Below are 26,384 nucleotides of genomic sequence, written 5' to 3' on the forward strand. Positions count from 1 at the left end.
CCAATAATCAGCTGACATACAACAGCTCATACTAGCTGGTTCCAACCGTCTGTTTGTCAGAAATCCAAGTGTCGCATATGTATCGGTAAAGAGTCAACACATAAAACAGCTGTTTAGAGCCATTTAGGAGCAATACAGTACAGTGATCCTAAGAGGACTATTTCCACTCCAGGGTTATTATCTCAGTGGTGCCCCCTGGGACATCTGATCTGGGGCCGCTCTTTAAAGTCAATGGTCCTTAGATCACTAGATATGTTCTCAGAGGACCACTATCGGGACTGTCTAGGAGTCCCTGTTTAGTCCCTTACTGCTAGCCTGCGCTACTGCTAGCCTGCGCTACTGCTAGCCTGCGCTACTGCTAGCCTGCCCTACTGCTAGCCTGCCCTACTGCTAGCCTGCCCTACTGCTAGCCTGCCGCTACTGCTAGCCTGCGCTACTGCTAGCCTGCGCTACTGCTACCTGCGCTAATGCTAGCCTGCCCTACTGCTAGCCTGCGCTACTGCTAGCCTGCGCTACTGCTAGCCTGCCCTACTGCTAGCCTGCCCTACTGCTAGCCTGCGCTACTGCTAGCCTGCCCTACTGCTAGCCTGCCGCTACTGCTAGCCTGCGCTACTGCTACCTGCGCTAATGCTAGCCTGCGCTACTGCTAGCCTGCCCTACTGCTAGCCTGCGCTACTGCTAGCCTGCCCTACTGCTAGCCTGCGCTACTGCTAGCCTGCGCTACTGCTAGCCTGCGCTACTGCTAGCCTGCCCTACTGCTAGCCTGCGCTACTGCTAGCCTGCCCTACTGCTAGCCTGCCCTACTGCTAGCCTGCGCTACTGCTAGCCTGCCCTACTGCTAGCCTGCGCTACTGCTAGCCTGCCGCTACTGCTAGCCTGCGCTACTGCAACCTGCGCTAATGCTAGCCTGCGCTACTGCTAGCCTGCCCTACTGCTAGCCTGCGCTACTGCTAGCCTGCCCTACTGCTAGCCTGCGCTACTGCTAGCCTGCTGCTACTGCTAGCCTGCCCTACTGCTAGCCTGCGCTACTGCTAGCCTGCGCTACTGCTAGCCTGCGCTACTGCTCTCTCTCCACTGGTGATACGTGACAAGAATTAAGATGTGCTCAAGTCATGTTCCGATCTGCATTTTTCTACATTGTACACTAGATGTCACTCTTGTTCAATTATCTGTAGGTTCTCTATCTATTGAGAACCACTGTTGACTTGTAGGTTCTCTATCTATTGAGAACCACTGTTGTCTTGGAGGGTCTCTATCTACTGAGAACCACTGTTGACTAGGAGGGTCTCTATCTATTGAGAACCACTGTTGACTAGGAGGGTCTCTATCTATTGAGAACCACTGTTGTCATGGAGGGTCTCTATCTATTGAGAACCACTGTTGTCTTGGAGGGTCTCTATCTATTGAGAACCACTGTTGTCTTGGAGGGTCTCTATCTATTGACAACCACTGTTGTCTTGGAGGGTCTCTATCTATTGACAACCACTGTTGTCTTGGAGGGTCTCTATCTATTGACAACCACTGTTGTCTTGGAGGGTCTCTATCTATTGACAACCACTGTTGTCTTGGAGGGTCTCCATCACTTAGTTTATACAGGCAGCCCAATTCTGACCCTTTTCCCCAATTATTGGCAAAAGATTTGATCAGATTGGTCAAAATAACAATTAGTGGGAAAATATGAGAATTGGGCTTCCTGTGTAAACGTGGCCTTATATGCACTCCTCATCGCCACTAGATGTCGGTCTCTTCCTGTCTTGACACAGTGTTGGAAAAAGTATTCCATTTTCATACTTGAGTAAAAGTAATGATACTTTAATAGAAAATGACTCAAGTAAAAGGGAGTCACCCAGTGAAAAACTACTTGAGTAAAAGTAAAGATAATTTAATAGAAAATGACTCAAGTAAAAGGGAAAGTCACCCAGTGAAAAACTACTTGAGTAAAAGTCTAAAAGTAGTTTGTTTTAAATATACTTAAATATCAAAAGTAAAAGTAGAAATAATTTCACATTCTTTATATTAAGTAAGTAAAAGTAAAAGTTGTCAAAAATATAATTAGTAAAGTACAAATACCCTGAAAAACTACTTAAGTAGTACTTTCAATTATTTTTACTTAAAGGGAAATGGTTGGATGATAAACTGTCTTTTAAAATGCATATTAACGAACTTTGTAAACGGCTAAAAATCAAGCTAGGCTTCCTCTATAGAAACAGGACATGTTTGTCCTCTACAAATAGAAGACAAATTGTGCAGGCTACCTTTATGTCTGTTATAGATTATGGGGATATTATTTACATGCATGCTACGGCATCAACACTTAAATCGCTGGATGCTACTTATCACTGCGCACTTAGGTTTATTACGGGTGTTACAGAACTCACCACTGTGTTTTATATCAAAATGTGGGTTGGACTTCGCTGTCCGTGAGACCAGAACAACATGCTCTCGTGTTTGTCTATTAAATGCAAAGACCTGATTAATTCGAGAACCATCTAAGCTCGTAAGTGCAAGTGTATTTTCAATCAACTTTTTTGAACCTATTAAAAATCATAAAATGTTGTTTCTTTGCATTTTAAAACGAGTTTCAGCTGTATAAAAGACCCTTGTAATATCTTAAAATCTGTCTCCAATAGTGATAATGCCTGGTCAGCCGTTAAAGCGATAGAGTACATGACAGTGTCATCAGCATATAAATGAATTTGACACTTATCTCATCACCCGATATTGTTTATGTAGAGAGTGAACAGTAATGGACCAAGGATAGACCCTTGTGGGATCCCTTTATCCAACTCCGATGGCTCCGACTGGATGCTGTCGACTCTAACAGCCTGACTTCTATCCTTTAGATAGTCATGAAACCAACGACAGGCATCCAATCCCAGTCCTATTGACGACAGCTTACCCAAAAGTATCGCATGGTCTACAGTGTCAAAAGCTTTAGACAAATCTATGAACAAGGCGGCACAGTACTTTCTTTTATCTAGGGCATTATTAATATAATTTACAACACGTGGCCGTAGTGGTACTGTGTTTAGTTCTGAAGACAGATTGATTACTAGAAAGAGTATTGTTAACAGTTAAAAAAAGATTGTAGTTGCCTATTCCAAGATGGCGTAGCAGTCGGACGTGTGTTTGTATTGTCCTGTCGCGTGTAAATAGTAAATAGTAAATAGTCTTCGTATTTTTCGTATACATTTCGTATATATTTTAATTTCACTTTCCATCTAGGAACTGAATATACATTCCTACATTCCGCCTCACCCAATGTGGTACGGACCTGCTATTTTTTTTATACTTTAGAACCGTAACCCCAATCAGAAGCTAGCCAGATAACTAGCTACTAGCTAGTAGTCAGTTAGCCACTGCTGCGGTCTTCACCCTCAACTCGGACACAGCCAGCTTCAATACCGGGCCAATACCTGCCAGTCTGCAAGCGCGATATCAACCCAGAGCATATAGGACTGCTTTTTCTCTACCACATCACCGGATTCCTGACGCAAGCTCTGGACAATTACACCGTATCATCACAGCTAGCTAGCTGCAACCGAGTGGCTACTACTGGCTAACACCTCTGTCCCGAAGCAAGCACCAGTTAGCCTTGAGCTAGCCTCGAGCTAGGCCCATCTGCCGGCTAGCTGAAGAGGTCTACCAGCGAATTCTTGGGCTACAATACCAGCTACAAGCTAATTTAGCCATTTTTTTTGCCGCTGCTAGTAGCTTTTACCTTCTGCACAGACACCAGCCCTGTTATTAGCCTGGATATTACTCACCAATTTACCAGCATCGGACTGTCTCTCGACAACAACGCCGGATTCCTGCCGTAATCCCTGAGCCACTGCTTCTGATCCTCACAGCTAGCTTGCGGCTAGCGCAGCTAGCGCCACTGCCACGAAGCTAGCACCAGTTAGCAAACACAATTCTACAATTCACAACCTCTCTTTCGCCATCGCCATCTGGCTTGGATTCTCTGTCGACACGACCACGTCTGAGCAGACCCCCTCCGTCTGAGCAGACCACCCCCCGGGCTACTAACTTTAAACGCCGCGTGCTAGCTTAGTGGAGGCCTCCCTGCTCCATCTACGGCTGCCCCCTGGACACTATGATCACTTGGCTACATAGCTGATGCATGCTTGACTGTCCATTAATTCACGGTACTCCATTCTGTTTATTTGTGTTTTATCTGTCGGCTCTGTGCTTTAACTCAGGATCTGTGTGTAGTTAATCCGACCCTCTCTGCCTAGTCGTCGCCATTTTTACCTGTTGTTGCTGTGTTAGACTAGCACCCTGTTATTGCTGCTGTTATCTTACCTGTTGTTTTAGCTAGCTCTCCCAATCAAGACCTGCAATCACTTTATGCCTTATTGTATGTCTCTCTCAAATATCAATATGCCTTGCATACTGTTGTTCAGGCTAGTTTTCATTATCATTGTTTTGGTTTGCAATGGACCCTGTAGTTCCACTCTCCGTACCTCTGATACCCCCTTTGTCCCACCCCCCACACATGCGGTGACCTCACCCATTGAGACCAGCATGTCCAGAGATACAACCTCTCTTATCATCACCCAGTGCCTGGGCTTGCCTCCGCTGTACCCGCGCCCCTCCATACCCCTGTCTGCACATTATGCCCAGAATCTATTCTACCACGCCCATAAATCTGCTCCTTTTATTCTTTGTCCCCAACGCTCTAGGCGACCAGTTTTGATAGCCTTTAGCCGCACCCTCATCCTACTACTCCTCTGTTCCTCGGGTGATGTGGAGGTAAACCCAGGCCCTGCATGTCCCCAGTCACCCTCATTTGTTGACTTCTGCGATCGAAAAAGCCTTGGCCTCATGCATGTCAACATCAGAAGCCTCCTCCCTAAGTTTGCCTTACTCACCGCTTTAGCACACTCTGCCAATCCTGATGTCCTTGCCGTGTCCGAATCCTGGCTTAGGAAGGCCACCAAAAATTCTGAGATTTCCATACCCAACTATAACACTTTCCGTCAAGATAGAACTGCCAAAGGGGGAGGAGTTGCAATCTACTGCAGAGATAGCCTGCAAAGTTCTGTCATACTTTCCAGGTCTATGCCCAAACAGTTCGAACTTCTAATTTTAAAAATTAATCTCTCCAGAAATAAGTCTCTCACTGTTGCCGCCTGCTACCGACCCCCCTCAGCTCCCAGCTGTGCCCTGGACACCATCTGTGAATTGATCGCTCCCCATCTAGCTTCAGAGTTTGTTCTGTTAGGTGACCTAAACTGGGATATGCTTAACACCCCGGCAGTCCTACAATCCAAGCTTGATGCCCTCAATCTCACACAAATCATCAAGGAACCCACCAGGTACAACCCTAAATCCGTAAACATGGGCACCCTAATAGACATTATCCTGACCAACCTGCCCTCCAAATACACCTCTGCTGTCTTCAATCAAGATCTCAGCGATCACTGCCTCATTGCCTGTATCCGCCACGGGTCCGCGGTCAAACGACCACCCCTCATCACTGTCAAACGCTCCCTAAAACACTTCTGCGAGCAGGCCTTTCTAATCGACCTGGCCCGGGTACCCTGGAAGGATATTGACCTCATCCCGTCAGTTGAGGATGCCTGGTCATTCTTTAAATGTTACTTCCTCACCATATTAGACAAGCATGCTCCGTTCAAAAAATGCAGAACCAAGAACAGATATAGCCCTTGGTTCACTCCAGACCTGACTGCCCTCGACCAGCACAAAAACATCCTGTGGCGAACTGCAATAGCATCGAAGAGCCCCCGCGATATGCAACTGTTCAGGGAAGTCAGGAACCAATACACGCAGTCAGTCAGGAAAGCAAAGGCCAGCTTTTTCAAGCAGAAATTCGCATCCAGTAGCTCTAACTCCAAAAAGTTCTGGGATACTGTAAAGTCCATGGAGAACAAGAGCACCTCCTCCCAGCTGCCCACTGCACTGAGGCTAGGTAACACGGTCACCACCGATAAATCCGTGATAATCGAAGACTTCAACAAGCATTTCTCAATGGCTGGCCATGCCTTCCTCCTGGCGACTCCAACCTTGGCCAACAGCCCCGCCCCCCCCGCTGCTACTCGCCCAAGCCTCCCCAGCTTCTCCTTTACCCAAATCCAGATAGCAGATGTTCTGAAAGAGCTGGAAAACCTGGACCCATACAAATCAGCTGGGCTTGACAATCTGGACCCCCTATTTCTGAAACTGTCCGCCGCCATTGTCGCACCCCCTATTACCAGCCTGTTCAACCTCTCCTTCGTATCATCTGAGATCCCCAAGGATTGGAAAGCTGCCGCGGTCATCCCCCTCTTCAAAGGGGGAGACACCCTGGACCCAAACTGTTACAGACCTATATCCATCCTGCCCTGCCTATCTAAGGTCTTCGAAAGCCAAGTCAACAAACAGATCACTGACCATCTCGAATCCCACCGTACCTTCTCCGCTGTGCAATCCGGTTTCCGAGCCGGTCACGGGTGCACCTCAGCCACGCTCAAGGTACTAAACGACATCATAACCGCCATCGATAAAAGACATTACTGTGCAGCCGTCTTCATCGACCTGGCCAAGGCTTTCGACTCTGTCAATCACCATATTCTTATCGGCAGACTCAGTAGCCTCGGTTTTTCTAATGACTGCCTTGCCTGGTTCACCAACTACTTTGCAGACAGAGTTCAGTGTGTCAAATCGGAGGGCATGTTGTCCGGTCCTCTGGCAGTCTCTATGGGGGTACCACAGGGTTCAATTCTCGGGCCGACTCTTTTCTCTGTATACATCAATGATGTTGCTCTTGCTGCGGGCGATTCCCTGATCCACCTCTACGCAGACGACACCATTCTATATACTTCCGGCCCTTCCTTGGACACTGTGCTATCTAACCTCCAAATGAGCTTCAATGCCATACAACACTCCTTCCGTGGCCTCCAACTGCTCTTAAACGCTAGTAAAACCAAATGCATGCTTTTCAACCGTTCGCTGCCTGCACCCGCACGCCCGACTAGCATCACCACCCTGGACGGTTCCGACCTAGAATATGTGGACATCTATAAGTACCTAGGTGTCTGGCTAGACTGCAAACTCTCCTTCCAGACTCATATCAAACATCTCCAATCCAAAATCAAATCAAGAATCGGCTTTCTATTCCGCAACAAAGCCTCCTTCACTCACGCCGCCAAACTTACCCTAGTAAAACTGACTATCCTACCGATCCTCGACTTCGGCGATGTCATCTACAAAATAGCTTCCAACACTCTACTCGGCAAACTGGATGCAGTTTATCACAGTGCCATTCGTTTTGTTACTAAAGCACCTTATACGACCCACCACTGCGACCTGTATGCCCTAGTCGGCTGGCCCTCGCTACATGTTCGTCGTCAGACCCACTGGCTCCAGGTCATCTACAAGGCTATGCTAGGTAAAGTGCCGCCTTATCTCAGTTCACTGGTCACGATGGCTACACCCACCCGCAGCACGCGCTCCAGCAGGTGTATCTCACTGATCATCCCTAAAGCTAAAACCTCATTTGGACGCCTTTCCTTCCAGTTCTCTGCTGCCTGCGACTGGAACGAATTGCAAAAATCTCTGAAGTTGGAGACTTTTATCTCCCTCAACAACTTTAAAAATCTGCTATCCGAGCAGCTAACCGATCGCTGCAGCTGTACATAGTCCATCTGTAAAACTACCCACCCAATTTACCTACCTCACCCCCCATACTGCTTTTATTTATTTACTTTTCTGCTCTTTTGCACACCAGTATCTCTTCTTGCACATGATCATCTGATGATTTATCACTCCAGTGTTAATCTGCTAAATTGTAATTATTCGATTTATTGCCTACCTCATGCCTTTTGCACACATTGTATATAGATTCTCTTTTTTTCTACCATGTTATTGACTTGTTTATTGTTTACTCCATGTGTAACTCTGTGTTGTCTGTTCACACTGCTATGCTTTATCTTGGCCAGGTCGCAGTTGCAAATGAGAACTTGTTCTCAACTAGCCTACCTGGTTAAATAAAGGTGAAATAAATAAAAATAAAATAAATTCACCGATGACTCTAGAATTCTAGCCAAACAGGAGAGCTTAGAGATGGGCCGATAAATATCCAATTCACTACCATCACCTCCCTCGAGAAGTGGTAAAACAAAAGCTGTTATCCAAGCTATTTGGATAACTGCATTGAACTAAATTGATCTGTCAATGAAGAATAAAGTTTGTACATGAAATTGTGCTGGTCCATCTCTTCTCTTATGTATAATTATATATATATATATTACAAAAACTGTTATATTATAATATTTAGTGCTTGTCTGCAGCTTAGGAAGACAGGAAGTTGAAATGAGCATCACAAAGCTAAATCTGACCTATTCAGAAACATGTTTATCGTCAGCATAAGCAGCTGTGAGACCTGCTGGAGTACTGCAACCAACTCTATTGGTTTACTGAATCATTGTAGTTTTGGTGTTCTTTACAGTAAGTTATAATGCTTTTGTTTCATTCATGGCATTCAGAACATATCGTCACATTTACCCGTGCGGTTGAATTTTAACATTGAGGAGGCAACAGCAGGTCTTTACCTTTCTTGTCCAGAGTGAGGCTTTTAAGCCTAACATCCAGAAGGCGAGGTAATGTACAGGTGCATCAAAGCAGGGACCGAGTAATCCTACTGCTTGTTTGTTACACGTTTGAATGTATAACAGGCCTATACTTTTTACTTCACTGCATCATTCATTTGCATTACACACACAGTCGTTGTGTGATGGGCTACTGTAAAAGTGATGTCATTACTATGGAAACGACACAGCCTCCTTTTTCACCCTCTTCCTCTTTCTATAGTGTGTGTGTGTGTGTGTGTGTGTGTGTGTGTGTGTGTGTGTGTGTGTGTGTGTGTGTGTGTGTGTGTGTGTGTGTGTGTGTGTGTGTGTGTGTGTGTGTGTGTGTGTGTGTGTGTGTGTGTGTGTGTGTGTTGCTCTATGAATGGGTATTTTACTCATATTTACGGCAGATTGAGATTCTACTGTAGAAAATGTAACATCAGAATATGAATATGGAATACGCTCTTAGTTTTATTTACTTAATTTAATTTAATTCACTTCGTTCTTGTTCTGAAACTCTCCCATAGAAAATATTGCGCACCTGGAGAAGTGGCAGCTTGGCTTACTGTAGGTTACGCTCTGTGCTTAGTGTCACATATTCTACAGAAATGTAGCCTATGGTTATAATTGTTGAAGTTTAAGCTATGAAGCTTGTACATTTTGTCGATAGCCTAGTGGTATTCACCTTGTGGAGTTGATCTGTGTGTAGGACCTATGGCAACTATGGCTGCATCTCAGATACACTTGTAACCAGCAGAGGAGCAGCATAACCTCCTTGTGTTATTATATAAACAATGGTTGTTGATGTGTGCAGCTATAATTCAGATACATGTTTGTATATTTGAACAGCAGTAGGACCAATCTAGCTTGTTTTATTAGGGTTCTAAATCAATACTAGTTGTGCCCCCCAAATGGATTTAAAATGCCCCTTCAGGCATGTCATTCTGGAGCCAGGCCTGAGTGGATGCTCCACAGCCTGTTGAGATTCACAAGGTAGTTCAGGTTGATTTTGTGGCATTTATTGCCCAGGTGATTAAACTTATTTGTGATAGGGGGCAGCATTTTCACTTTTGGATGAATAGCGTGCCCAGAGTGAACTGCCTCCTACTCTGTCCCAGATGCTAATATATGCATATTATTATTAGTATTGGATAGAAAACACTCTGACATTTCTAAAACTGTTTGAATGATGCCTGTGAGTATAACATAACTCATATGGCAGGCAAAAACCTGAGAAAAAATCCAAACAGGAAGTGAGAATTCTGAGGCTGGTCGTTTTTCAACTCATCGCCTATTCAAATCCCAGTAAGATATGGATCTGTTTGCACTTCCTACGCCTTCCACTAGATGTCAACAGTCTGTAGAACGTTGAATGAAACCTCTACTGTGATGTGGGGCCGGATGGGAGGTGTTTCAGTCAGTGGTCTGGCGAGTGCCAGGTCCTGGTCATGCGCATTCCAAATGATATCGCCTTGCGTTCCATTACTTCTGTAGACACAAAGGAATTCTCCGGTTGGAACGTTATTTAATATTTATGATAACAACATCCTGAAGATTGATTCTCTACTTAGTTTGACAAGTTTATTCGAACTGTAATATAACTTTTTGAAGTTTTCGTCCGACGTTTGCCTGGATCTGCGCCAGCGTTTGGACATGTGTACTAAACATGCTAGCAAAAGTAGCTACTTGGACATAAGTAATGGACATTATCGAACAAAACAACGATTTATTGTGGAACTAGGATTACTGGGAGTGCATTCTGAGGAAGATCATCAAAGGTAAGGGAATATTTATGATGTAATTTCGTATTTCTGTTGACTCCAACATGGCGGAGAAATGTTGTTATATCTGAGCGCCGTCTCAGATTATTGCATGGTGTGCTTTTTCCGTCAAGTTTTTTTGAAATCTGACACAGCGGTTGCATTAAGAACAAGTGTATCTTTAATTCAATGTAAAACATGTATCTTTCATGAAAGTGTATGATGAGTATTTCTGTTATTTGACGTGGCTCTCTGCAATTTCTCTGGATATTTTGGAGGCATTTCTGAACACGGCACCAATGTAAACCAAGATTTTTGGAAATAAATATGAACTTTACCGAACAAAACATACATGTATTGTGTAACATGAAGTCCTATGAGTGTCATCTGATGAAGATCATCAAAGGTTAGTGATTAATTTTAACTCTATTTCTGCTTTTTGTTACTCCTCTCTTTGGCTGGAAAAATGGCTGTGTTTTTCTGTGTCTATGTACTGAGCTAACATAATCGCAAGGTGTGCTTTCGCCGTAAATCCTTTTTGAAATCAGACAATTTGGCTGGATTCAGGAGATGTTTATCTTTAAAATGGTGTATAATACTTGTATGTTTGAGGAATTTTAATTATGAGATTTCTGTTGTTTTGAATTTGGCTCCCTGCAATTTCACTGGCTGTTGGTTAGGTGGGACGCTACCGTCCCACATATCCCAGAGAAGTTAACTGTAACAAACAAGAAGTCTACGAAACTGGACATAATTGTAAGGATTTTTGGGTCTTCAGGAAGTAACAGCTGAAGCGTTGCAGGGAGTTGGTGGTCGGTGCTGTTTAAGTTGAGGATAATTTATTTATGTTATGAGCATGGACTTGTTTCATTAGACCTACCCCTGATATAGGCCTACCCCTGATATAGGCCTACCCCTGATATAGGCCTACCCCAGATATAGGCCTACCCCTGATATAGACCTACCCCTGATATAGGCCTACCCCTGATATAGGCCTACCCCTGATATAGGCCTACCCCTGATATAGACCTACCCCTGATATAGACCTACCCCTGATATAGGCCTACCCCTGATATAGGCCTACCCCTGATATAGGCCTACCCCTGATATAGGCCTACTCCTGATATAGGCCTACCCCTGATATAGGCCTACCCCTGATATAGGCCTACCCCTGATATAGGCCTACCACTGATATAGGCCTACCCCTGATATAGACCCTACCCCTGATATAGACCCTACCCCTGATATAGGCCTACCCCTGATATAGGCCTACCCCTGATATAGGCCTACCCCTGATATAGACCTACCACTGATATAGGCCTACCCCTGATATAGGCCTACCCCTGATATAGGCCTACCCCTGATATAGGCCTACCCCTGATATAGACCTACCCCTGATATAGGCCTACCCCTGATATAGACCTACCCCTGATATAGACCTACACCTGATATAGGCCTACCCCTGATATAGGCCTACCCCTGATATAGGCCTACCCCTGATATATGCCTACTCCTGATATAGGCCTACCCCTGATATAGACCTACCCCTGATATAGGCCTACCCCTGATATAGGCCTACCCCTGATATAGGCCTACCCCTGATATAGGCCTACCCCTGATATAGACCTACCCCTGAGATAGACCTACCCCTGATATAGGCCTACCCCTGATATAGGCCTACCCCTGATATAGGCCTACCCCTGATATATGCCTACTCCTGATATAGGCCTACCCCTGATATAGACCTACCCCTGATATAGGCCTACCCCTGATATAGGCCTACCCCTGATATAGGCCTACCCCTGATATAGGCCTACCCCTGAGATAGACCTACCCCTGATATAGGCCTACCCCTGATATAGGCCTACCCCTGATATAGGCCTACCCCTGATATAGGCCTACTCCTGATATAGGCCTACCCCTGATATAGGCCTACCCCTGATATAGGCCTACCCCTGATATAGACCTACCACTGATATAGACCCTACCCCTGATATAGACCCTACCCCTGATATAGGCCTACCCCTGATATAGACCTACCACTGATATAGGCCTACCCCTGATATAGGCCTACCCCTGATATAGACCCTACCCCTGATATAGACCTACCCCTGATATAGGCCTACCCCTGATATAGACCCTACCCCTGATATAGGCCTACCCCTGATATAGGCCTACCCCTGATATAGGCCTACCCCTGATATAGACCCTACCCCTGATATAGGCCTACCCCTGATATAGACCCTACCCCTGATATAGGCCTACCCCTGATATAGGCCTACCCCTGATATAGACCTACCACTGATATAGGCCTACCCCTGATATAGACCTACCACTGATATAGGCCTACCCCTGATATAGACCCTACCCCTGATATAGGCCTACCCCTGATATAGGCCTACCCCTGATATAGACCCTACCCCTGATATAGGCCTACCCCTGATATAGACCCTACCCCTGATATAGGCCTACCCCTGATATAGGCCTACCCCTGATATAGACCTACCCCTGATATAGACCTACCCCTGATATAGACCTACCCCTGATATAGGCCTACCCCTGATATAGACCCTACCCCTGATATAGACCCTACCCCTGATATAGACCCTACCCCTGATATAGACCCTACCCCTGATATAGACCCTACCCCTGATATAGGCCTACCCCTGATATAGGCCTACCCCTGATATATACCCTACCCCTGATATAGGCCTACCCCTGATATAGACCCTACCCCTGATATAGACCCTACCCCTGATATAGGCCTACCCCTGATATAGACCCTACCCCTGATATAGGCCTACCCCTGATATAGACCCTACCCTTGATATAGGCCTACCCCTGATATAGACCCTACCCCTGATATAGACCCTACCCCTGATATAGGCCTACCCCTGATATAGACCCTACCCCTGATATAGACCCTACCCCTGATATAGGCCTACCCCTGATATAGACCCTACCCTTGATATAGGCCTACCCCTGATATAGACCCTACCCCTGATATAGACCCTACCCCTGATATAGGCCTACCCCTGATATAGACCCTACCCCTGATATAGGCCTACCCCTGATATAGGCCTACCCCTGATATAGACCCTACCCCTGATATAGACCCTACCCCTGATATAGGCCTACCCCTGATATAGACCCTACCCCTGATATAGGCCTACCCCGTAATGGGTATCGGGGTTGAAAGGCCACATATAGACTGTTGAATGTCTATTTTTGAACATCTAGAAGCGTCAATATCGATGTAACAATGTTTATATAAGCATTTCTATACATACACTTGTTTTCTGCCATGAACCTTTATACACCCCTAGGAAACCTTGGTAAGAGGTCACCCCTAGGAAACCTTGGTAAGAGGTCACCCCTAGGAAACCTTGGTAAGAGGTCACCCCTAGGAAACCTTGGTAAGAGGTCAACTCTGGTCATAGAGTCCCCCCAAAATATGTTTTTGTTGTGTTTTGTTAGTCAGTGTTATGGTTTGGCACAAATAATCCTATGCATGAATTAGACATAATTCTGCAATCCCCCTGGTGGCCACGGGGGGGCTCAGTAGCGCCACCAACAGTTGACTTTGTCCCCAAACTTTGATGATTTTTTAAAAATCAAGAATAAATGAACATATTCAAACGTTATTTGACATGAAGGTTTAGTAAGGGGTCCTTATTAAATACAAATAATCACACATGTCAAGTTTAAATAGTTACGAAGAAAAAACACATTTCAATAAGTGCACTACTTCAGACATTGAATTGGCATGTGCTGATGCGGTACGGCGTTACGTACGTCCTGATACACGTCATTCTACACATCAATTAGAATGATATTGGCGAAGATATATATATATATATATTTTTTAAACGGTTAGGGTTAAGTAAAAAAAAAACTACAAGATCTTGTAGTTCACAGCTTTTCCGGTTTCTTTAACATAAGAATTGATCTGTTACATTTATTATTTAATAGAATCCGAAAATGTTTACGACATTCAAATGAAAGTAACATTGCGCAAGAATAATTTATGAATAGTTTAAAAATGTCAATCATACAATTCAGAAACATAGTCTATTACGTCACAGGCATTGCGACGCACATATTCTCCCACTATGTCAGACTTGCCTGCATAAGTTTCATTTCCCCCCCCACCCCCATCTAATTTGAATAATAATACCGTGTTGCTAATAGCAGCGTTAAGAGTACGTCACTTGCAACCGGCCTGTTCAGGATGGGACAACCCCCATTTCAATAGGAACATTTCCCAGTTTGCAGCTTGGACAAGGGCTATGCATTAGTCTTCCCAAAAGATGTCATGGGTCATAATTGGGTCAGCATAATAGAATACAATAATCACTTCAATCATTCTGTGTCCATACTTTTGATGATTCATTGCGAGTGCCTGTAGATTGTAGGCAATATTATTTTTCAACTAACCGGTTTCATCTGCAGCTGATGGGAGAGTCAGTACTTGTACTCCAGTACAAGTAAAGTAGCCCTCTGGAAAACTACTTGAGAGTAAAGTAGCCCTCTGGAAAACTACTTGAGAGTAAAGTAGCCCTCTGGAAAACTACTTGAGAGCAAAGTAGCCCTCTGGAAAACTACTTGAGAGCAAAGTAGCCCTCTGGAAAACTACTTGAGAGCAAAGTATCCCTCTGGAAAACTACTTGAGAGCAAAGTAGCCCTCTGGAAAACTACTTGAGAGCAAAGTAGCCCTCTGGAAAACTACTTGAGAGCAAAGTAGCCCGCTGGAAAACTACTTGAGAGCAAAGTAGCCCGCTGGAAAACTACTTGAGAGCAAAGTAGCCCTCTGGAAAACTACTTGAGAGTAAAGTAGCCCTCTGGAAAACTACTTGAGAGTAAAGTAGCCCTCTGGAAAACTACTTGAGAGCAAAGTAGCCCTCTGGAAAACTACTTGAGAGCAAAGTAGCCCTCTGGAAAACTACTTGAGAGTAAAGTAGCCCTCTGGAAAACTACTTGAGAGTAAAGTAGCCCTCTGGAAAACTACTTGAGATTAAAGTAGCCCTCTGGAAAACTACTTGAGAGTAAAGTAGCCCTCTGGAAAACTACTTGAGAGTAAAGTAGCCCTCTGGAAAACTACTTGAGAGTAAAGTAGCCCTCTGGAAAACTACTTGAGAGCAAAGTAGCCTTCTGGAAAACTACTTGAGAGCAAAGTAGCCCTCTGGAAAACTACTTGAGAGCAAAGTAGACATCTGGAAATCTACTTGAGAGCAAAGTAGCCCTCTGGAAAACTACTTGAGAGCAAAGTAGCCCGCTGGAAAACTACTTGAGAGTAAAGTAGCCCTCTGGAAAACTACTTGAGAGTAAAGTAGCCCTCTGGAAAACTACTTGAGAGTAAAGTAGCCCTCTGGAAAACTACTTGAGAGTAAAGTAGCCCTCTGGAAAACTACTTGAGAGCAAAGTAGCCCTCTGGAAAACTACTTGAGAGCAAAGTAGCCCTCTGGAAAACTACTTGAGAGCAAAGTAGCCCTCTGGAAACTACTTGAGAGTAAAGTAGCCCTCTGGAAAACTACTTGAGAGCAAAGTAGCCCTCTGGAAAACTACTTGAGAGTAAAGTAGCCCTCTGGAAAACTACTTGAGAGTAAAGTAGCACTCAGGAAAACTACTTGAGAGTAAAGTAGTTCTCTGGAAAACTACTTGAGAGTAAAGTAGCCCTCTGGAAAACTACTTGAGAGTAAAGTAGCCCCCTGGAAAACTACTTGAGAGTAAAGTAGCCCTCTAGAAAACTACTTGAGAGTAAAGTAGCCCTCTGGAAAACTACCAGGTGAGGGGAGTTCCTTACTGTAACCTAGACAACCAGGTGAGTGGAGTTCCTTACTGAGACCTAGTCAACCAGGTGAGGGGAGTTCCTTACTGTAACCTAGACAACCAGGTGAGGGGAGTTCCTTACTGAGACCTAGACAACCAGGTGAGGAGAGTTCCTTACTGAGACCTGGACAACCAGGTGAGGTGAGGGGAGTTCCTTACTGAGACCTGGACAACCAGGTGAGGGGAGTTCCTTACTGAGACCTAGACAACCAGGTGAGGGGAGTTCCTTACTCAGACCGAGACAACCAGGTGAGGGGAGTTCCTTACTGAGACCTAGACAACCAGGTGAGGGGAGTTCCTTACTGAGACCTAGACAACCAGGTGAGGAGAGTTCCTTACTGAGACCTAGACAACCAGGTGAGGGGAGTTCCTTACTGAGACCTAGACAACCAGGTGAGGGGAGTTCCTTACTGAGACCTAGACAACCAGGTGAGGGGAGTTCCTTACTGAGACCTAGACAACCAGGTGAGATGAGTTCCTTACTGAGACCTAGACAACCAGGTGAGGGGAGTTCCTTACTGAGACCTAGACAACCAGGTGAGGAGAGTTCCTTACTGAGACCTAGACAACCAGGTGAGGGGAGTTCCTTACTGAGACCTAGACAACCAGGTGAGGGGAGTTCCTTACTGAGACCTAGACAACCAGGTGAGTGGAGTTCCTTACTGAGACCTAGTCAACCAGGTGAGGGGAGTTCCTTACTGTAACCTAGACAACCAGGTGAGGGGAGTTCCTTACTGAGACCTAGACAACCAGGTGAGGAGAGTTCCTTACTGAGACCTGGACAACCAGGTGAGGTGAGGGGAGTTCCTTACTGAGACCTGGACAACCAGGTGAGGGGAGTTCCTTACTGAGACCTAGACAACCAGGTGAGGGGAGTTCCTTACTCAGACCGAGACAACCAGGTGAGGGGAGTTCCTTACTGAGACCTAGACAACCAGGTGAGGGGAGTTCCTTACTGAGACCTAGACAACCAGGTGAGGAGAGTTCCTTACTGAGACCTAGACAACCAGGTGAGGGGAGTTCCTTACTGAGACCTAGACAACCAGGTGAGGGGAGTTCCTTACTGAGACCTAGACAACCAGGTGAGGGGAGTTCCTTACTGAGACCTAGACAACCAGGTGAGGGGAGTTCCTTACTGAGACCTAGACAACCAGGTGAGATGAGTTCCTTACTGAGACCTAGACAACCAGGTGAGGGGAGTTCCTTACTGAGACCTAGACAACCAGGTGAGGAGAGTTCCTTACTGAGACCTAGACAACCAGGTGAGGGGAGTTCCTTACTGAGACCTAGACAACCAGGTGAGGGGAGTTCCTTACTGAGACCTAGACAACCAGGTGAGGAGAGTTCCTTACTGAGACCTAGACAACCAGGTGAGGGGAGTTCCTTACTGAGACCTGGACAACCAGGTGAGGGGAGTTCCTTACTGAGACCTAGACAACCAGGTGAGATGAGTTCCTTACTGAGACCTGGACAACCAGGTGAGGTGAGGGGAGTTCCTTACTGAGACCTGGACAACCAGGTGAGGGGAGTTCCTTACTGAGACCTAGACAACCAGGTGAGGGGAGTTCCTTACTCAGACCGAGACAACCAGGTGAGGGGAGTTCCTTACTGAGACCTAGACAACCAGGTGAGGGGAGTTCCTTACTGAGACCTAGACAACCAGGTGAGGAGAGTTCCTTACTGAGACCTAGACAACCAGGTGAGGGGAGTTCCTTACTGAGACCTAGACAACCAGGTGAGGGGAGTTCCTTACTGAGACCTAGACAACCAGGTGAGGGGAGTTCCTTACTGAGACCTAGACAACCAGGTGAGGGGAGTTCCTTACTGAGACCTAGACAACCAGGTGAGATGAGTTCCTTACTGAGACCTAGACAACCAGGTGAGGGGAGTTCCTTACTGAGACCTAGACAACCAGGTGAGGAGAGTTCCTTACTGAGACCTAGACAACCAGGTGAGGGGAGTTCCTTACTGAGACCTAGACAACCAGGTGAGGGGAGTTCCTTACTGAGACCTAGACAACCAGGTGAGGGGAGTTCCTTACTGAGACCTAGACAACCAGGTGAGTTCCTTACTGTAACCTAGACAACCAGGTGAGTTCCTTACTAGGGGAGGGGAGTTCCTTAGTAATTAATTCATCAATCATGGGAGGAGCGAAAACTCTGCTCACCCGTGGAATGAGTTTGACACATGCTGGTGTATGTTTACATTTACTTTGTTGTTTACAAACATTGGAGGAGAACAAAAACATATGGGATCTGATGGGGTACGGCAGTTAAACTATATTCATGAGGCATTTATACATTATATTCTTCAAGCATCCATAAGTGGATGTATCAACTGCAGCTTGGCCATTTAAAGGGATCGGACCTGGTCATGTGACCGGGGCAAAAGCAGTAACAGACGAGCGTCCTTCTCAAACCTGTGTCACATGATCACATTGTCAACAAGGAAGAAACATAAACGTTTATTTTACATAAAATGTTCAAACTATTTATCCTTAGGAAGGCAGATAAAGCACATATGTAGAACAAATGGAATCCCTTTCCACCCCGTGCAAACTGCACCCACCCTAACGAACACCTTCAGTCTGGGACAAACTAATGGAATCCCTTTCCACCCCGTGCAAACTGCACCCACCCACACTAACACCGTCAGTCTGGGACAAACTAATGGAATCCCTTTCCACCCCGTGCAAACTGCACCCACCCAAACGAACACCGTCAGTCTGGGACAAACTAATGGAATCCCTTTCCACCCCGTGCAAACTGCACCCACCCAAACGAACACCGTCAGTCTGGGACAAACTAATGGAATCCCTTTCCACCCCGTGCAAACTGCACCCACCCACACTAACACCGTCAGACTGGGACAAACTAATGGAATCCCTTTCCACCCCGTGCAAACTGCACCCACCCACACTAACACCGTCAGACTGGGACAAACTAATGGAATCCCTTTCCACCCCGTGCAAACTGCACCCACCCACACTAACACCGTCAGACTGGGACAAACTAATGGAATCCCTTTCCACCCCGTGCAAACTGCACCCACCCACACTAACACCGTCAGTCTGGGACAAACTAATGGAATCCCTTTCCACCCCGTGCAAACTGCACCCATCCTAACGAACACCTTCAGACTGGGACAAACTAATGGAATCCCTTTCCACCCCGTGCAAACTGCACCCACCCACACTAACACCGTCAGACTGGGACAAACTAATGGAATCCCTTTCCACCCCCGTGCAAACTGCACCCACCCACACTAACACCGTCAGACTGGGACAAACTAATGGAATCCCTTTCCACCCCGTGCAAACTGCACCCACCCACACTAACACCGTCAGTCTGGGACAAACTAATGGAATCCCTTTCCACCCCGTGCAAACTGCACCCACCCTAACGAACACCTTCAGACTGGGACAAACTAATGGAATCCCTTTCCACCCCGTGCAAACTGCACCCACCCACACTAACACCGTCAGACTGGGACAAACTAATGGAATCCCTTTCCACCCCCGTGCAAACTGCACCCACCCACACTAACACCTTCAGACTGGGACAAACTAATGGAATCCCTTTCCACCCCGTGCAAACTGCACCCACCCACACTAACACCGTCAGACTGGGACAAACTAATGGAATCCCTTTCCACCCCGTGCAAACTGCACCCACCCACACTAACACCGTCAGACTGGGACAAACTAATGGAATCCCTTTCCACCCCGTGCAAACTGCAACCACCCAAACGAACACCGTCAGACTGGGACAAACTAATGGAATCCCTTTCCACCCCGTGCAAACTGCACCCACCCACACTAACACCGTCAGACTGGGACAAACTAATGGAATCCCTTTCCACCCGTGCAAACTGCACCCACCCACACTAACACTGTCAGTCTGGGACAAACTAATGGAATCCCTTTTCACCCCCATGCAAACTGCACCCACCCAAACGAACACCTTCAGACTGGGACAAACTAATGGAATCCCTTTCCACCCCGTGCAAACTGCACCCACCCAAACGAACACCTTCAGACTGGGACAAACTAATGGAATCCCTTTCCACCCCGTGCAAACTGCACCCACCCAAACGAACACCTTCAGACTGGGACAAACTAATGGAATCCCTTTCCACCCCGTGCAAACTGCACCCACCCACACTAACACCGTCAGACTGGGACAAACTAATGGAATCCCTTTCCACCCCGTGCAAACTGCACCCACCCACACTAACACCGTCAGACTGGGACAAACTAATGGAATCCCTTTCCACCCCGTGCAAACTGCACCCACCCACACTAACACCTTCAGACTGGGACAAACTAATGGAATCCCTTTCCACCCCGTGCAAACTGCACCCACCCCAAACGAACACCTTCAGTCTGGGACAAACTAATGGAATCCCTTTCCACCCCCGTGCAAACTGCACCCACCCCAAACGAACACCTTCAGTCTGGGACAAACTAATGGAATCCCTTTCCACCCCCGTGCAAACTGCACCCACCCCAAACGAACACCGTCAGACTGGGACAAACTAATGGAATCCCTTTCCACCCCCGTGCAAACTGCACCAACCCCAAACGAACACCTTCAGTCTGGGACAAACTAATGGAATCCCTTTCCACCCCCGTGCAAACTGCACCCACCCCAAACGAACACCGTCAGTCTGGGACAAACTAATGGAATCCCTTTCCACCCCCGTGCAAACTGCACCCACCCCAAACGAACACCGTCAGTCTGGGACAAACTAATGGAATCCCTTTCCACCCCCGTGCAAACTGCACCCACCCACACTAACACCGTCAGACTGGGACAAACTAATGGAATCCCTTTCCACCCCCGTGCAAACTGCACCCACCCACACTAACACCGTCAGACTGGGACAAACTAATGGAATCCCTTTCCACCCCGTGCAAACTGCACCCACCCACACTAACACCGTCAGACTGGGACAAACTAATGGAATCCCTTTCCACCCCCGTGCAAACTGCACCCACCCACACTAACACCGTCAGTCTGGGACAAACTAATGGAATCCCTTTCCACCCCGTGCAAACTGCACCCACCCCAAACGAACACCTTCAGTCTGGGACAAACTAATGGAATCCCTTTCCACCCCGTGCAAACTGCACCCACCCACACTAACACCGTCAGACTGGGACAAACTAATGGAATCCCTTTCCACCCCCGTGCAAACTGCACCCACCCACACTAACACCGTCAGACTGGGACAAACTAATGGAATCCCTTTCCACCCCGTGCAAACTGCACCCACCCACACTAACACCGTCAGACTGGGACAAACTAATGGAATCCCTTTCCACCCCCGTGCAAACTGCACCCACCCACACTAACACCGTCAGTCTGGGACAAACTAATGGAATCCCTTTCCACCCCGTGCAAACTGCACCCACCCACACTAACACCGTCAGACTGGGACAAACTAATGGAATCCCTTTCCACCCCGTGCAAACTGCACCCACCCACACTAACACCGTCAGACTGGGACAAACTAATGGAATCCCTTTCCACCCCGTGCAAACTGCACCCACCCACACTAACACCGTCAGTCTGGGACAAACTAATGGAATCCCTTTCCACCCCGTGCAAACTGCACCCACCCTAACGAACACCTTCAGACTGGGACAAACTAATGGAATCCCTTTCCACCCCGTGCAAACTGCACCCACCCACACTAACACCGTCAGACTGGGACAAACTAATGGAATCCCTTTCCACCCCCGTGCAAACTGCACCCACCCACACTAACACCTTCAGACTGGGACAAACTAATGGAATCCCTTTCCACCCCGTGCAAACTGCACCCACCCACACTAACACCGTCAGACTGGGACAAACTAATGGAATCCCTTTCCACCTTGTGCAAACTGCACCCACCCACACTAACACCGTCAGACTGGGACAAACTAATGGAATCCCTTTCCACCCCGTGCAAACTGCAACCACCCAAACGAACACCGTCAGACTGGGACAAACTAATGGAATCCCTTTCCACCCCGTGCAAACTGCACCCACCCACACTAACACCGTCAGACTGGGACAAACTAATGGAATCCCTTTCCACCCGTGCAAACTGCACCCACCCACACTAACACTGTCAGTCTGGGACAAACTAATGGAATCCCTTTTCACCCCCGTGCAAACTGCACCCACCCAAACGAACACCTTCAGACTGGGACAAACTAATGGAATCCCTTTCCACCCCGTGCAAACTGCACCCACCCAAACGAACACCTTCAGACTGGGACAAACTAATGGAATCCCTTTCCACCCCGTGCAAACTGCACCCACCCAAACGAACACCTTCAGACTGGGACAAACTAATGGAATCCCTTTCCACCCCGTGCAAACTGCACCCACCCTAACGAACACCTTCAGACTGGGACAAACTAATGGAATCCCTTTCCACCCCGTGCAAACTGCACCCACCCACACTAACACCGTCAGACTGGGACAAACTAATGGAATCCCTTTCCACCCCCGTGCAAACTGCACCCACCCACACTAACACCTTCAGACTGGGACAAACTAATGGAATCCCTTTCCACCCCGTGCAAACTGCACCCACCCACACTAACACCGTCAGACTGGGACAAACTAATGGAATCCCTTTCCACCCCGTGCAAACTGCACCCACCCACACTAACACCTTCAGACTGGGACAAACTAATGGAATCCCTTTCCACCCCGTGCAAACTGCACCCACCCCAAACGAACACCTTCAGTCTGGGACAAACTAATGGAATCCCTTTCCACCCCCGTGCAAACTGCACCCACCCCAAACGAACACCTTCAGTCTGGGACAAACTAATGGAATCCCTTTCCACCCCCGTGCAAACTGCACCCACCCCAAACGAACACCGTCAGACTGGGACAAACTAATGGAATCCCTTTCCACCCCCGTGCAAACTGCACCCACCCCAAACGAACACCTTCAGTCTGGGACAAACTAATGGAATCCCTTTCCACCCCCGTGCAAACTGCACCCACCCCAAACGAACACCGTCAGTCTGGGACAAACTAATGGAATCCCTTTCCACCCCCGTGCAAACTGCACCCACCCCAAACGAACACCTTCAGTCTGGGACAAACTAATGGAATCCCTTTCCACCCCGTGCAAACTGCACCCACCCACACTAACACCGTCAGACTGGGACAAACTAATGGAATCCCTTTCCACCCCCGTGCAAACTGCACCCACCCACACTAACACCGTCAGACTGGGACAAACTAATGGAATCCCTTTCCACCCCGTGCAAACTGCACCCACCCACACTAACACCGTCAGACTGGGACAAACTAATGGAATCCCTTTCCACCCCCGTGCAAACTGCACCCACCCAAACGAACACCGTCAGTCTGGGACAAACTAATGGAATCCCTTTCCACCCAGTGCAAACTGCACCCACCCAAACGAACACCGCCAGTCTGGGACAAACTAATGGAATCCCTTTCCACCCCGTGCAAACTGCACCCACCCACACTAACACCGTCAGTCTGGGACAAACTAATGGAATCCCTTTCCACCCCCGTGCAAACTGCACCCACCCACACTAACACCTTCAGACTGGGACAAACTAATGGAATCCCTTTCCACCCCCGTGCAAACTGCACCCACCCACACTAACACCGTCAGACTGGGACAAACTAATGGAATCCCTTTCCACCCCGTGCAAACTGCACCCACCCACACTAACACCGTCAGACTGGGACAAACTAATGGAATCCCTTTCCACCCCCGTGCAAACTGCACCCACCCACACTAACACCGTCAGTCTGGGACAAACTAATGGAATCCCTTTCCACCCAAACGAACACCGTCAGTCTGGGACAGATTCCTCGTCATCAGAGCTGTAGTGGACGCTGTCATAGATGTCATCTAGGTCCTCTTCCACGAGGTCATCTATGAAGTTATCTTCTAGGAGGGAGGTGTCTTGGCCCATAGCTTTGCTGTATAACAGTTGGACAGAGTCCTGGTGTCTTCTGAGGCTGCTGACTCTCCTCTGAAGCAGGGAGAAGAGACCTCAATTCAATTTGTCAGCCTTAACACCAACAATCGTAATGTGTAGGGTAAATACAATGATGTATTCCTTAAATTCAATAGCAATTACAGGGTGCCAACATCAATTGTACATATTAATGAAAGTTCCCCTACTTTGCCTGCTTAGGTCAGGTGCCACATGTGAAGCAAGGTGTTGCACATTCTCCGATTCCTCTCTTTAGGCTTTCCCAGTGCTGCTGGACTTCCTGTAGGACAATTAACTCCTCCTCCTTCGGCCGTGTCAGGAGCATCACCGGGTCAAAGGCTGTGTTCGTTGTGAGTAGGTCCACATAAGAATGCAATGTGGATTTGTAACTTTAAAATGGCAGTGTTTGCGCAACTGAACAAACACAGACAGCAAACAAAAACATTATTATTGTGACCCACTTTGTTCGTGCAGCTCCTCAAGGCCAGGCAGGAAGGTCTGCGTAAAGGATCTCCTCTGCAGATGGTATTGCTGAACCTGGTACACGGGGTGTTGTACTCCTCTATGGCAGCTGTCAATTTGGCCTTTTCTTCCAATATCTTTCTGCTCAGAGGGTGTCTTTTCTTGCATCCATCTGTCACCAAAAAAACAAAAGGAGAATGTAATTATATTTGTTACATTTCATGGCTTGTGTGTTCAATTCAATATTCAGGAAATGTAACAAACCTGTCTGACGGTACAGGGTTCTGTTTCCTTTGTTTTGATGCAGAAACACGACTTCTATTGTTCTCTGTAGTACCCGGGGACCATCCATGTTCTCAGCTGTTTCCTCTGAAATACAACACACATAAATGAACAACGTCTCTCCAACGCTGAGTAGTTGCACTCGCTTCCTTTCTGTACAGCACTTTGAGATATCAGCTGATGTAAGAAGGGCTTTATAAATACATTTGATTTAAACATAGGGCCTGTGAAGGTTTCTGTAACAAATGATTTGTTATGTGGGGGGGTGAGTGAGAATCCCACCTGGAGAACCAGGGAATGTTTTGTCTGCCTCCTACCCTTCCACCTGTGAGTGTATAGAACCCCTCCATCACTGTGGAGAGATATGGCTGTAGATGGAGGAAGGGGAGTGTAGAACCCCTCCATCACTGTGTAGAGATATGGCTGTAGATGGAGGAAGGGGAGTGTAGAACCCCTCCATCACTGTGGAGAGATATGGCTGTAGATGGAGGAAGGGGAGTGTAGAACCCCTCCATCACTGTGGAGAGATATGGCTGTAGATGGAGGAAGGGGAGTGTAGAACCCCTCCATCACTGTGGAGAGATATGGCTGTAGATGGAGGAAGGGGAGTGTAGAACCCCTCCATCACTGTGGAGAGATATGGCTGTAGATGGAGGAAGGGGAGTGTAGAACCCCTCCATCACTGTGGAGAGATATGGCTGTAGATGGAGGAAGGGGAGTGTAGAACCCCTCCATCACTGTGGAGAGATATGGCTGTAGATGGAGGAAGGGGAGTGTAGAACCCCTCCATCACTGTGGAGAGATATGGCTGTAGATGGAGGAAGGGGAGTGTAGAACCCCTCCATCACTGTAGAGAGATATGGCTGTAGTTGGAGGAAGGGGAGTGTAGAACCCCTCCATCACTGTGGAGAGATATGGCTGTAGAAGGAGGAAGGGGAGTGTAGAACCCCTCCATCACTGTGGAGAGATATGGCTGTAGATGGAGGAAGGGGAGTGTAGAACCCCTCCATCACTGTGGAGAGATATGGCTGTAGATGGAGGAAGGGGAGTGTAGAACCCCTCCATCACTGTGGAGAGATATGGCTGTAGATGGAGGAAGGGGAGTGTAGAACCCCTCCATCACTGTGGAGAGATATGGCTGTAGATGGAGGAAGGGGAGTGTAGAACCCCTCCATCACTGTGGAGAGATATGGCTGTAGATGGAGGAAGGGGAGTGTAGAACCCCTCCATCACTGTGGAGAGATATGGCTGTAGATGGAGGAAGGGGAGTGTAGAACCCCTCCATCACTGTGGAGAGATATGGCTGTAGATGGAGGAAGGGGAGTGTAGAACCCCTCCATCACTGTGGAGAGATATGGCTGTAGTTGGAGGAAGGGGAGTGTAGAACCCCTCCATCACTGTAGAGAGATATGGCTGTAGTTGGAGGAAGGGGAGTGTAGAACCCCTCCATCACTGTGGAGAGATATGGCTGTAGATGGAGGAAGGGGA

At 47.3% G+C, this 26,384-nt stretch overlaps 1 long non-coding RNA gene across 1 annotated transcript; it reads right to left on the reverse strand.

The window, feature by feature from the left end:
* Nucleotides 1–23,986: 23,986 nt before the first annotated feature.
* On the reverse strand, nt 23,987–25,769 carry LOC139531389 (uncharacterized). Its single transcript, XR_011666357.1, has 4 exons — nt 24,879–25,769; nt 24,614–24,786; nt 24,341–24,491; nt 23,987–24,188 (listed from the first exon to the last, which is right to left on the reverse strand). It is a non-coding gene; the product is annotated as an uncharacterized lncRNA (long non-coding RNA).
* Nucleotides 25,770–26,384: the final 615 nt, after the last annotated feature.

This window comes from Salvelinus alpinus, chromosome 10, assembly GCF_045679555.1.
Source record: "Salvelinus alpinus chromosome 10, SLU_Salpinus.1, whole genome shotgun sequence".
Classification (NCBI taxonomy): Eukaryota; Metazoa; Chordata; class Actinopteri; order Salmoniformes; family Salmonidae; genus Salvelinus; species Salvelinus alpinus.